Below are 14992 nucleotides of genomic sequence, written 5' to 3'. Positions count from 1 at the left end.
TGTCAAACATTCTTGGTAAATCTTAAAAGTTCTCTCTAAGCCTGAGTCATTTCAGAGACTATTTGGTACAGTGAAATAAGAGTTGAATGTGGACCTGAGTTCAAATCCCAGCACTACAATTACTACCTCTGTGCCCTTAGGAGAGTAACTCCATCTCTGAGCTTCATTTTCCTCAACAATCAACAGCAGTCTGGTAAAGTCCATGGACCCTTTCTCAGAAAAATGTTTCTTGCCTACATTCATGATCAAAAGAGATACTAAAGTTCAGTTAGAGCTTAGTGAAAATGTAGATGCAACGTTTTTGTTTTTGTTTTTTCTCATCCAAATTCACAGACCCCCATGAGACCTATCCATTGCCCAGAGTGCAGTTTAAGAGCAGTAATGAGAGAAAAGAAGTACATGGATAAGCACTTACAAAGTATATACAAACTTCAGGACATAGAGAGGTCTGACAGGAGAGTTGGTGGAATAGTACTAGGAAAGACCTCCTCCAGGAGGTGGCTGCCCCCTGAGCTGAGCATAGGAAGAGGTCAGAGACACTCATTTGTGGAGGTGAGGAGGAAAAGCACTCTGGAAGGAAGCCCTGAGCAAACTGGATTAGGTAACACAAGCAATTTATCTAAGCTTATTATCTTTCTAAGTGGCTAGCACAAGCTCTGCACACAGTAGGGACTGACTTGCCTGAATCATGAGCTCTAAATCTCAACATATGAGTCCTCTAAGTTTTAATCAAGTTTGAAGGGTATTTGTTATGACTTTAAAAAAAAAAAACCCTCTAGAGATTCCATTGAATGTAAAGAGTCTGGTCATATTTGTCATCGCCGACTGCTTAGAATTCAGATGGAGTAGTCAATGGACTTTATGGCAGTGGCAGCCCTGCTGTGAATGAAGTCAATGTGACACTCATTAAAGGAAGGGTATTGTGCCTTGCTTTGCTGATCACTGCTTATTATAGAAGAGTTAGCACATCCATAATATTAGTGCCATACAGTGCTCAGGCTAAAGGTTAAAGGAACTTGGGGAAAAAAAGAGAATCAAATGGCATTGAAATAATTAGGCTATTTGAGAAGAAACTGGGGAGGGGAAGGCCCCCTCCTCCGTGAAGCTTCACCATGCCTTGCAGTCCTACCTTTCCCATGCCATGTTCTGACAGTTTGATCCTCCTTACCAGACTAGGGGCTTAGGAAGATCAGGGATTCCTTCTTATGAATCTTGTAGACTCTTTCCTCAGTCCATTTGAAGGACCAGGTAGTTTCCTAAAACCAAACAGATGCCCATATTTCCTGAGCAATGGTTTGCATTGTTGTTGTTTAGACTTGGACAGGAGAAAGTGACAAGGCACACAGAGAAGGTAAGGTTCTTGAGGTCACAAGCTGTTTCATTTTTATGGGGGTTTTTTTGTTCATTTGTTTGATTGTTTGTTTTTTTCTAATTTGCCAGAGGCTGACATGTAGTAGGTGCTTAATAACTGCTTGTAGAATCCTTAGCTTACTTCAAAGCTTAACTCAGGTACCACCTGAGACTTTTCTTGATACCCCTTGCTGGTAATGCTCTCCCCACTCACTACCCTCAAAACTATTCGTCTTTGCATGACACAGAGGAGAGAGAACTGATTTCACAATTATGAAGACATAGAACCAGCTACGTGACCCTGAACAAGGCATTTTTAAACTATCAGAGTTCTAGACAACTCACTGGGACTGTGAGGTTTAGAGAAGGTGCAGAGTTGGATTTTGATAATGGAAGCAACTTGAAAGGGATGGAAATAACCCTTAGCTCTATGGCCAGAAGTCTTGGGTTCAAATCCTGCCTGCATAGTGCCTGTGACTTTAAATTAAGCTCCCTGGGCCTCAATTTCCTTATCTATAAAATGAAGGGGATTGACTAGATGACCTTTTGGATCCCCTCCAGCCCCAAACTTACGATCATATATGGGGGAATAAATGGTCACACATATTAACATTGGGCTAGATAATCTTCATTGCTTCAATTTCAATAGCATTTTATGATTCATTATTTTATTTGACCCTCAATATCTCCCTAGGGAATAGGTCACATCAACATTATTATGCTTATTTTACAAGTGAAGAAACTGAATTTCAAAGACAGAAAATTATACACCCAAAGTCACAGAAATAGTATTTGACAGAACTTAAACCCAATTCTTCCAACTCCCAGGTCCAGATTCCATTGAAGAGACTATTTTTTTTAATTGATGAATGTTAGTTATACAGTACAATGTCTGAATCTGAATCACCATAACCATGCAAATAGTAAGGAATAATAATTCCTTTTCTAGTATTGTATTGTTTGAGAGGTATATCTTATTTTACAGGTCATTTAGCCCAACCCTTTAATTTTACAGATGAGGAAATGAGACTCAGAAATATACTTGTCCCTTCCACATTGCAACTTTCCCCTTCATGGTTTTGACATACTGCAGGTCAGCTTAAAAAATTAAATAGCAATTTTGGGGTAGTTTTGTGGAAGCCACAGACAACACACAAAGGCCAGCAGATGACACAGAAAAGGTTGAGAAACTCAGAAGTGCATAAAATCTATGTATAGCATTATTTAATATAAACATATTTTATCTTTTAATACCATAATAATTCAGACTTCTTTTCTGGTATGAAGGGAAGGCCAAAAAATTTTATGAGGATTTTCCAGATTACAAGGGTGCCACACCCATAATCCCCACAATGTAGAAAAGATCACTGTAAAATGATATACCCAAAGTAACAAAGCTGATATACTACAGTTATAATTTGAAGCCTCATCATTTGAATCTAAATCTAGGATTCTTACATCAACCGATGAAATACATATTTTATAAGGATATTTTTTAAAAATCTATCAGCAGAACAAATTTCTACTCTCTCTGTATACTACATATGCATATGTGTATTTATGTGTGCATGTATATACGTGTGTGTATCACATGTGCACACACACTTTTACCCCAAAAGGCCATAAAACACGGAAACTGTTTGCAACACGATGAAATGAGGGAAAAAATACTGGATTCGGAGTCAAAAAACTTGGGTTCCAGTCCAACCTCTAACACTGACTGCCTTGCATCTTCTTGGCTTCAGTTCCTTTTGAGGTCCTGCCAAGTTCTAAATATATGACCTTGGGATACAATGTGTAGTGGTGATAAAGAGGCAAATTGATGTCAAAAAGGAAAAAAAAATGCTGCCTAAAAATTAAAGCTGCCCTAAGGGGAATGGGCTGTCTCTGGATGTTCGTCGGCTCATGTATCTTGAGCTGTAAAGGATCTCAGAGGCCATATAACCCAAGATGAGCTCCAGAGAAAATTGGGCTACAGCCCTATATAAAAGGAAGCTGAGACCTAGGAAAAATAAGGGATTTTCCCCATGTTCAGCAGATATCAGAGCCAGGATTTGATACCAAGTCTTCTTCTGACTGTCTGGAGTCTTTTGACTCCAAAGTCAATAGTATTCCCACTTTCCAATAGGGTCTTCAGGGATTCTTACTCTTTTAAGGGCTTCACCCAATGTCTGGATAACAGATTTGTGCAATCTGTTACAGAAAGGCTTCTTGTTTGGGTAGGAGGTAAATTATGGTAACAGAGTCCCTTACCAGTTCAGACTTGTTTGATTTTGTGATTGTTTGGATTTTCTTAATTGAAGAAAAAAAATCTAAAATTTACTTGAGTGATGTAATTCATCATTAATAATGAGATTTGGGGAATTATATATAAAAGGTTCATTTTCCCAAAAGCTGAATCCCAAAAGCAGTGATTAGGCAAAAGTTATGATTACAGGTTGAGAGACCAACAGGTAGAAGGGACAGTCATGGTTTGTGACCCAAGTGGCAGACCATTTCTTCTAGGGACTAAGAACGAATGGGAAGCATTCACCTCCTTTCAACCAGTTCTGTGGCAACCTCCACAGGACCCATGGTTTACACAAGCTCAAAGCATCCCAGGGATCAAAAACCAGTTGTTTTGCTTTGGTTGGTTTTTTTTTTCTTGGTTAAAGTAATTTTGAGATCTTTATGCCAAGTCAAATTTATTTTGGAATTTAAGATCTATACTTCTTAATGAGTGACCTCCCTGAAGTCCCAGAAGAATACAACATTATCATTAAAAGTTTCCCTTTTTCCATGATGATTGGTTGGTGTTCCATGTGTTCTCTATTTTGAAGTATTTATCATTTTGGCTCTAAGTGCCAACCTGAGTCATCTGTCTCCAGGCAACCACATTGGTACAAAGAGAAAAATCCTCTCCTGAATCTTTGTGACATGTGTGACATACTGTGAACAAAAGGGGAAAAATAATCCTTATGTGCTCTGGAATGTTTCAAGAAAATAAACAGAGATATTCAAAAGATGTACAAAGAAAAAAAATGGTTTTGCAGGGACTCACTGTCATTTGAAATGCCTGAAGTTTTAGGAGTTATCTCCAATGTGAATGGTTTACATATGGTTGGTCCCTAGTTCCTTTTCTTTGGCAGCCTATGAAGGATATTTCCATTGTATTGAATATCACATTTTCCCCTCTTGCATTTTCTAAAAAATGTTGGAAATAATATATTCTCCATCATTATGGTTTGGAAGATGAGTTCAACCAGTAATTTTGCCTGTCAATAATATTACCAAAAAAAATAAAACTTTCACCAACACTTCTCATATTCCTTGGTGTCACATTGGCAGTGCACTGAAGGGCAGTGCCAAAGAAAATTTAGGGCCAAACATGTGACTTTCCTGACTTCTTTGTGACCTGGCCTAATATCTTCTATGGCAGGGACCTAGAGTTCCCAAACTAATTATATAATCTCTTTATATTCTGACATCTGATAGTTATCTAATATAGGTTAGCAGAGACCTGAGTTTTAATCCTGCTTCATACCCTGGGTTAACTGTTTTCTTGGTGTGCTTCACCTGCCCTTATAGTGAAAGGTCACTATCCTATCCATTGCTGGGCCAATCTTGTCTTGGATGAGAGTTGGAATCTTTTCAATGAACCAGAATGTCTTGAATTTTGTAATCAGAAGAATTCAAGTCAAACTCCAGAATGGCCATTTGATAGTATGAGCTGTAGTCAGACACTTCATTGTTTGTGATCCATCTGGTTGTCCATAAGACACTTTGAAGCATTTCTGGTAGAGAATATATGCGCACATTAACATAGAAAGTGTAGTACTGCATTCAATATTCAATTCAATTTTTAAAAATCAATACAAATTTATTAAATGCTGACTATACCCTAGGCACTCTGCTAGAGCCTGGGAGTATAATAAAAATTAAACAGCCTCTGCCTTCAAGGAGCTTATTTTCTCCCTCTTACTTCACAGAACGCATAGACCATTAAACACATAAATTCTGCAAAATAATTTCCATGGATAAGGACACCAAAAGCTGGTGAGATTAGATAGTCTTTTTTAGGAGGTGGCACTTGGATTCTAAGAAGTGAAGGGAAGGAGAGGATGTCTTCCAGCCATAGGAGACTGTTTTCATTTTATGTTTTTTTTTAAAAGATCATAGTACCATAGATCTAATCCCAGAATGGGCCTTGTACATCCAACCTCATCATTAATAGATGAGGAAGCCAAGGCCCAAGAGAAACAACTTGGCCTCAATTGTCTGTTCTGCTGGAAACTTCCAAAGGTACCACGGTTCTCTCTTAGAAGTCTGAGTGCTGTCTAATGGAATCCTTAGACTCTTACATAAGCCAATGAGTGGACCTGACTCATACCTAAATCTGCTTTAGAGCAAATAATATTACATTGGATGCTCATTGTGTTCTCCATTGAGTGTTTTATTGAGTTCATTTATTTTGGAAAATCGAGTGCACTGTACTATTCTGGTAGGACAATGCCAGGCCAATAATGGTACTGAGGGAGTCCCTGCTGAAATTCACATCGCTTTCCATATGATTCATTGTAGAAGGAAGGAAGAAAAACTGACAGAAATCACATTATAAGCATTAACTGGTACTACTATTCCCCTATTCAATTTCAATCCTGCTGAAAATTTAATATTTGTGGGAATATCCCTGTTACTACAAAGAAGTCAATATTGATTTCTCTGAATTCCCTAGTCTTGTAGGAAAGCTGGAAGAGAGGAATATGGTTTAGAAAACCCCCCTTTCCTCATGCTATCAATACAAAGACTCTTTCATAGCAGAACTTAGATTCTCAACTCTTATTTCCTGGAATTCTAAAGACTTACCTTGTCCATGTTCTCATTTGGATTATAGATCTGGCTGCTAAATTCCTAGGTGCCATGACAATATTCTGTATTTTCACAGACACAAAAGATTTGCTAGTTTATTTTATGGCATGAATAACCACTGATGCTTTGGGGAAAAAATGAATCATTGAAAAATACAAATAGGAAAAGGCATTGTTTTTACTTTCTGTGATGCTGGCTGTGGACAAAGAATCACATTGAATTATTTCCTTCAAACTTTCTGTTGTATTTTTCCATCTGAATCATATAATGGTTAGGATACTAGACCATCGAGCCTGGGTTCAAATCTCATGTCTAATGTTAATTAACTCTGAACATAGGTAAGCAGTAACCTTTCTGAGCTTCAGACATATCCCTAAGGCTTATCTTCTAAGTCATACATGGGTTGTAATCCATCATAGTGGATACAATTCCCACACCAAATAAATCAGAGTTCTTTAAAATATGTAATTTCCTATCTCTTTAAATTTTAGCACTAATCAGAACATAGAGATTTGAGTCAAAAAGTCTGGGTCCAGATTCTGACTCTATCACTTATTATCTGTTGGACCATGAGAAAATCACTGATCCTTCCTAGGCTGAAGCTTCTTCACCTGTAAAATAGGCAGATTAAACTCACTGGCCTCTAGCGGCCCTTTGATATCTGTAATCTGACTCTGCTAAATCTATGTGAATGCATCAACATACTGTACATTCCCACTGTACTGTGTTGTATAAAATAAGTGAATACAATAATGACCACTTATTTTACAATGTATATAATTCTATGAACTGTAGTGTGCATGGACTTTTCAAATTTGAAAGTAACAGTCTGCTAATGGGAGCAGTCACTGTTAAAATTCACATAGACATGGGCATATACTTAGGAGGACAGGTCTTGGTCAGTCACTAAGAATTTATTAAGCACCTAGTGTTTGCCAAGCACTCTGCTAAGTGCTGGGGATACAAAAAGAGGCAAAACACAGTCCTGGCCCTCAGGGAGTTCACAAACTAATGAAGGAGGCAACATGTAAACAGCTATGTACAAGCAAACTATGTACAATATAAATTAGAAATCATTATCAAAGGGAAAGTACTAGATCTAGGAGGAAAAAGACTCCCTATAGAAGGTGAGATTTTATCTGGGACTTGAAGGAGAGGAGAGAAAGCATTCTAGACAAGGAGGGCAGCAATTGAAATTATAACATTACTTATTTTAAAGTAGATTTCAGCTAAATATGCAAATTATATATGCATATTAAAATAGGATTTTAGATTTGTTTTTTATTAATAAATTTATTTATCTTTAGTTTTCAACATTTACTTCCACAAGATTTTGAGTTCCAAATTTTCACCCCATCTAGCCCCTCCCCCAACCCCAAGATGGCATGCATTCTGAATACCCCTTCCCCTAGTCTGCCTCCCCTTCTATCTCTCCCCCCCTTCTCTTATTCCCTTCCCCTTATATTTTCTTGTAGGGCAGGATAGATTTCTGTACCCCATTTCCTGTATTTCTTATTTCCCAGTTGCATGTGAAAACATTTTTTTTTAAACATGTGTTTTTAAAACTTTGGGTTTCAAATTTTCTCTCTTCCTTCCTCCCCACCCACCCTCATTGAAAAGACAAGCAACTCAATATAGGTTATACATATTCAGTTATGCAGAACACTTCCATAGTAGACATGCTGTGAAAAACTAACTCTATTTCCCTTAACCCTATCCTGCCCTCCCCCATTTATTCTATTCTTTCTTTTAACCCTGTCCCTCCTCAGATGTATTTGCTTCTGATTACCCCCTTTCCCAATCTGCCCTCCTCTCTATCATCCCCCTACTCTCTTGTCCCCTTTCCCCCCTATTTTCCTGTAGTGTAAGACAGATTTCACACCCAATTGAGTGTGTATGTTATTTCCCCCCTTAAGTCAAATCCTATGAGAATAAGATTCACTCATTCCCTCTCACCTTCCCCTGTTTCCCCTCCACTGTAAGAACCTTTTCTTTTCTGTTTTTTTTTGTGAGATAATTTACTCCATTCTACCTCTCCCTTTCTCCTTCTCTTTGTGTAATCCTCTCTCACCCCTTAATTTTATTCTCCAGATATGACCCCTTCAACTTCAATTCACCCTGTGCCCTCTATCTATCTATCTACATACATACATACATACATACATACATACATACATATAATTTTTTCCCTCCAACTACCCTAATATTGACAAAGGACTCGTGAGTTACAAATATCATCTTTCCATGCAGGAATGTAAACAGTTCAACCTTAATAAGTCTCTTATGATTTCTCTTTCCTGTTTACCTCTTCCATGTTCCACTTGAGTCTTGTATTGGAAAGTCAAATTTTCTATTCAACTCTGGTCTTTTCATCAAGAATGCTTGAAAGTCCTCTATTTCACTGAATGACCATTTTTTCCCCTGAAGGATTATACTCAGTTTTGCTGGGTAGGTGATTCTTGGTTGTTATCCTATCTCCTTTGCCCTCCAGAATATTATATTCCATGCCCTGAGGTCTCTTAATGTAGAAGCAGTTAAATCTTGTAGTTATCCTGATTGTGTTTCCACAATACTTGAATTGTTTCTTTCTGGCTGCCTGTAATATTTTCTCCTTGACCTGGGAACTCTGGAATTTGGCTACAATATTCCTAGGAGTTTTCCTTTGGGGATCTCTTTCAGGAGGAGATTGGTGGATTTTCTCCATTTCTATTTTGCCCTCTGATTCTAAAATATCAGGGCAGTTTTCCTTGATAATTTCTTGAAAGATGATGTCTAGGCTCTTTTTTTGATCAAGGCTTTCAGACAGTCCAATAATTTTTCAATTCTCTCTCCTGGATCTATTTTCCATGTCAGTTGTTTTTCCAATGAGATATTTCACATTGTTTTCCAATTTTTTCATTCTTTTGGATTTGTTTTACAGTGTCTTGATTTCTCATAAAGTCACTGGTTCCCAATTGTTCTATTCTAATTTTTAAGGAAGTATTTTCTTCAGTAATCTTTTGGACTTCCTTTTCCATTTGGCCAATGTTGCTTTTTAGGGCATTCTTCTCCTCATTGGCTCTTTGGACCTCTTTTGCCATTTGGGTTAGGCTACTTTTTAAGGTGTTATTTCTTCAGTATTTTTTTGGGTCTCCTTTAGCAAGCTGTTGACTTGTTTTTCATGATTTTCTTGCATCACTCTCATTTCTCTTCCCAGTTTTTCCTCTACTTATCTTACTTGCTTTTCAAAATCCCTTTTGAGCTCTTCCATGGCCTGGGATTGATTCATATTTTTCTTGGAGGCTTTGACTTTGTTGTCTTCTTCTGGTTGTATGTTTTGATCTTCTTTGTCACCAAAGTAAGATAATATAGTCTGACTCTTTTTACGCTGCTCACTCATGATCCCAGCCAATTACTTGAGTTTTAAACTCTTTTTTAAGGTAGGAGTCTGCTTCCAATGTGAAGAGTGTACTGCCCCAAGCTTTGGGGGTTTGTACAACTGTTTTCAGAGCTACTCCTAGGGACCTGTAAATTTTCAGTTCTTCCAAGATGGTATGATAAGGGGTGAGTTGTCTCCACCACCGCAAAAAGCTCCACCACACCAGCACTCCTCCTTGACCCAGGACCACCCCTCAGAATTGTGATCCAGATCCAAGCACAGGTAAAACAAGATAATCCTGCACCAGCAGATTGCACCCTGCAATCCCCCTCTAATCAGCCACTCAGACTCCCCCTCAGTCTGTAGGACAGAAGCTCAGGAGGCAGCCGCTGTCCCAGAGGTCACACTTGGGACTTGCGGCTCAGACCAAGCTCCTTCTCTCACCGCAGTCACGGTCTTTTCCCACTGACCTTCTAAGTTGTCTTTGGTGTTCACGGGTTGAGAAGTCTGGAAATCACCACAGCTGCCCACAATTCAGCCCTCTGAGGCCTGCTCCAGGTTTGCTGTGGCCTACACGCCCACCCTGACCCCGCCCAGCGTGATATACCTTTCTGATCAACCATACAGGCTGTCTTTGGCTGGAAATTTGTTTCACCTGGTCTTTTTGTGGGTTCTGCTGCTTTAGAATTTGTTTAGAGCCATTTTTTATAGGTATGAGGAGGGGTTTGGGGGAGAGCTCAAGCAAGTCACTGCTTTCACTCTGCCATCTTGGCTCCACCCTCAGGATTTTAGATTTGGAAGGGTCATCTAGTACAGCCTCTTCATTTTATAGCTGAAAAATCTGAGACAGAAATTAACTAATGAAAACCATAATAATAGGTTGCATTTATGCAGAACTTTAAGATTTGCAAAGCATCTCATTTTATTTGCTCAAGGTAACATAACTAATACGTGTCAGCAAGTGTACTGAACCTAGGAACTTCAGACTCTGAGGGCAGCTTTCATGCTACTATGCCACATTAATACTGCCCTTTCCCCTATCCCTCCTTTCTCTCTCTCTGTCTCTCTCTGTCTCTCTCTTCTCTTTCTTTCTCTCTCTTTCATTCTCCCCCTCTTTCCTCTCCTCTCCCCCCTTTCTCTCTCTGTCTCTGTCTCTGTCTCTGTCTCTGTCTCTCTCTCTCCCTCTCTTCTTTCTTTTTCTCTCTCTTTCATTCCACCTCTCTTTCTTCTCCCTCTCCTCTCCCCCCACCCCTCTCACTTCATGTTTATGTCATTTGCATCAACTCTGGGTTCTCACAGACTGTCAGTGAAGCACATGGCACAGAAAATACTAGAAAGACTTTGAGTGCAGACCCAGCACAGCCTGGATGCCTGTTGCCTGAGGACCTGCCAGCCAATTTGGAAGCAGTTCATCACTAGAATAGCCACAGAAGGATGGAGCCACGGCAACTTTCAAAGGCCATCTTCACATTGAGGGAAGGGCCAGATGTTGATTTGACATGGAAAGATTGTGTACTCTGACCAACTGACAGATAATTGAAGTAGTATATAGAAAACACAATGCACTGTATAGTAAACCTAAGTATGATAAATACATAACATACAAAATACCTATGGGGACAGTTGAAGGCTCTGTGATTTCAACAGTATAAGGAAATTCCACTGTGAGAACTCTGTCTGCCAACATAGATTGCAACCTATGACAATAAATAAATATGAGGGAGTTGTTAAAAGCACATAGAATTTTAGTGACTTCCCTGGGCTCATACAACTAGTTAATATTATAAAGCAAGATTTGAACCTAGATCTTCCTGACTCCAAGCTCAGCACACTCTCCACCACATGATTCTGTCACGTCACTTAGCATCCTTGAGTCTGAAAATGAGAGGTTGGTTTGGATGACCTCCATGGTCCTTTCCAGATCTAGAGTGATGCTGTAAAATATGTGATGTATATAGCCTATATTTTAGATTTTATGACATACAGGAGTACCTTTTTTGAATAAGAGATTTCACTTTTCCATTTCTGTAAATGTGGAAATATTTTAGCTAGTAGGTGTACTTTATAATGGCTGTGTAGAATGTTTGATTGCCATTACAAAGAGCAGTGAGTCACCTAATTGTAGAAACAAGTTTAAATATTACCAAATGAAGTGAGCTTTTGCCTAAAGGCTTAGGAATAATTAGAAAATGAGGACAGTGCCTTTATCCTAGAGGTGACTAATGAACCATAACTCTCTTTTCTTGGTAGAGAGGTGGGAGATTAAGGGTGCAGAATGCTGCACACAGTATCAGACACCATTTTATATCTACCTTTTTTTTATTACAAGCGAGGAGTTATAGATGTGGGGGGCTGAGGTGGGGAGAGGTATTTCTATCCAGAAATGACAGTGATGAAATCCAGAGATATTTTTAAAGGATTTTGAAACATTTTTTAAAAACAGATTTCTTTGAGAAAGTGAGAAAGACATAGAGAGAGAGAGAGGGAGAGAGAGAAACAGAGACAGAGACAGAGAGACAGAGACAGAGATGTCAGCTTTAAAATAAGCAAGCATGTAATAAATCTTGGGAGAATTTGAAAAGGCTTCTTTTTAATTTTTTTCAAAGGTTTGACTATTTCTAACTTCATGCTCCAAAAAAGTCTTTTTTATATCATTGTAAACAATCGATTGCTCACAAAAGAATCTCCTGTGAGGCACATATTTCCTAGGCAAATCAACTTTCTTTTACTCATTTAATAAAATTTTTAGTCAAGTCATTAAGCAGGCAGTTGGCTGGATTAGGCACTGGAAGCAGAAAGTATGTGTGTGTGAGTACTTAAGGGTATCAGAGCTTTCATATGCAGGTGTACCTTGTAAACTGGTTTCTGAAAGTGGCAGCAGAGATAAGACTCTGTATTGCAAAGAATGCTGGAATAAAAGCTTAGAAACCTCGGGTCTGTTTTCTATTGAGGCACTAGATAGCTAAGTGGTCTTGGGGGTAAGACCCTTCTGCCCCTGGGTCTCAGAGGGGCTCAGGGTCATCGAATGCTGCAAGTAGAAAGCTTAAAAATCCAAGGAGGAGGAGAATTGAGAAAAGGGCTTAGTTCTGCACATTGTTTAAACCAAAATTTAATTCGAAGGAAACTCTGGCGAATTTGAATTGCAGTGATGGACCTTTTCCTAGCATGTATTGCCTCATAGATTTTCTCTCTGCCCTGATTCTTCCCGGTGAAATTCATGTCAATGCTCTGGGAACCTTTCTGCCTTTATTCTTGTAAAGGAATAAGTAAAGTGTCATTTTATACCTATGATAATGTGGCAGCTAGATGGCTCAGCAGATAGAGCGCTAAACCCAGAGTCAGGAAGACCTGAGTTCATGGCCTCCTTCAGACATATAATAACTGTGTGACTACGGACAAATCATTTGACCTACCTCAATTTCCTCCTCTGTAAAATGGGTATAATCATGGTACCTACCTCCTAGGGTGGTTGTGAAGAACTAGTGAGATTGCCTCTGTAAAGTTCATTGCAAACCTTAAAGCACTGTATAAATTATTTTATAATATTATACATATATATATATTATTTTAGATACTAAATTTTTGAAGGACATTAATTATCTGCTCTCTGGAGAGCAGCCAGAGGACAACCAAGGCAGTTAAAGTCCCTAGTCCATGCCATAAGAGAATAAGTTGATGGAACTGATGACTTTTAGCTGGGTAAAGAAAAGCTATAGCTTGAGGGAAGGGGGTGGATATGTTTACAGTTGTCTTCAAATATTTGAGGAGCTGCCACATAGAAAGAAAAAGGGATTCAGCTCAATCTGCTTGTCTGCAGAGGTGAAACTAGGAGCGATAAGCAGAAGTTGTGAAAAAGCAAGTTTTCAATTCCAAATAATTAGAGCTGTCCCCAAATCCCAAAGTGGGAAGGAATGTCTTAGGAGGTAGTAGGCTCCCTCTCAATTGAAATCTTCAAACAAGGGCTGGGTGTGTTGTTGGGGATTTGGGGGAAGGGATTCTCAGGCAGGTATAGATTGGATCGTGAATTTTTTTTTAAATCCCAAGATTTTCCCCAACTGAGAGTTTCTTTGACTCTCGAATTACATATGCCAACTTTTACCTCAGATATGTTCAATAGATAGGTAGGTGATCGATAACATAACTAGATAGGTAGATAAAGAGATAGATGATAAAGTGAGGGAGCATTTATTGAGTGTTTATTATATGCTAGGCACTGTGGCAAATGCTGGGGATAAAATGATAAGTAAGCATAATACCCCACCCTCAAGAAACTTACATTCTAATAATAGAATGGGATAGGATGGAAGGATACACTCCCAGCAAAATGGTTTGGAAAGGGTGCATAGGAAATTACATAGATTACTAGTTTGGGGCAAGATACGGAGAAAGCTCAGCTATCAAAGCCTGGTGTTCTAAAGGAAGAGCCTAAGGATCTAGTGGGGGCTATTATGATGCTGATGTCTATATGCAAGGTATAGACATGGAAAATTACAGTGGAGTCCTGGTTCTGACCTACATCATGTAAAAGCACCGTTATTAACCTTTGTATCCTTGGAGCAGAGTCTAAGTTTCCTGGGACAGAGGGGCATGGGAAAGATAGGGATGATGGTTGGTGTGTCCTTAAGGACATTGGAAGATACATAGCAATGACTCTACTACTATATGAATAAATGCTCACTTATTATTAAGTGGATTAGAATGTTTAGTCCCTACAATGGTGGTCCCACCTTGAGCCAAAGTGAGTGGTTAACCAAAACCACTTGGGAATTTTGGTAATGAGCTAAATCTTTTAGGACCTCTAGTCATTAGGACAAATTGGTTTTCTGTTCTGTGTTATCTGGCTTGATGACTCCATCTATTAGTGTTGACTTTATCCATGGAGTTTTTAGGATTTTCTATGTGATTTCTCAGATTCAGCATGGCATCATGGATTGAGAGTCCAGAAGTCAGGAATGCCTATGTGCAAATTCCACCTGTGAAGCTCATTAGTAAGGCACTCTGTTTCCAAGACAACCATGTAGGATTTAGGTACTGGGATACACACAGGTTACAATCTATGTTAGTAGGGGGTTGACCACCACTGGAGATCTTCAAGCACAAGATGACTGACCACTTGTACGTGTAAGAACAAGAATTCCTTTCATGTATGGATTGCTCTAGATGGTAGCTGAAGGCTCTTCTAACTAGCAGATTCTGTGATGCTGTGATGGTGTTAACACTTTAGGACTTTCTCATGCTGAAAGAGTAACAAATCTTTTGTAGATTTGTATATCGTATTCCTACAAAGTCAGATCTTTCTGCCTTGCTCCATCAATTATTTGAATTCATTAAAAGAACATTTTAGTCTAAATAAATTAATTTATTTGGCCCAATTCACTATAGCAATCAAAAGTATTAGCAAAAAGAGATGATACTTCAAAACTCCAGTGGATCAGT

The 14992-nt window shown here is 38.8% G+C and overlaps 1 protein-coding gene across 6 annotated transcripts in view; it reads left to right on the top strand.

Annotated features, from left to right (window-relative positions):
• Positions 1 to 14992, top strand: part of NLGN1 (neuroligin 1) — a 783137-nt gene that overhangs the window by 759894 nt on the left and 8251 nt on the right. The gene's annotated exons all lie outside the window — the stretch shown is intronic.

The sequence above is a fragment of the Vombatus ursinus genome, unplaced genomic scaffold (genome assembly GCF_900497805.2).
Source record: "Vombatus ursinus unplaced genomic scaffold, bare-nosed wombat genome assembly UNPS02014810.1, whole genome shotgun sequence".
Classification (NCBI taxonomy): domain Eukaryota; kingdom Metazoa; phylum Chordata; class Mammalia; order Diprotodontia; family Vombatidae; genus Vombatus; species Vombatus ursinus.
This window is presented reverse-complemented; position numbering and strand designations above follow the sequence as displayed.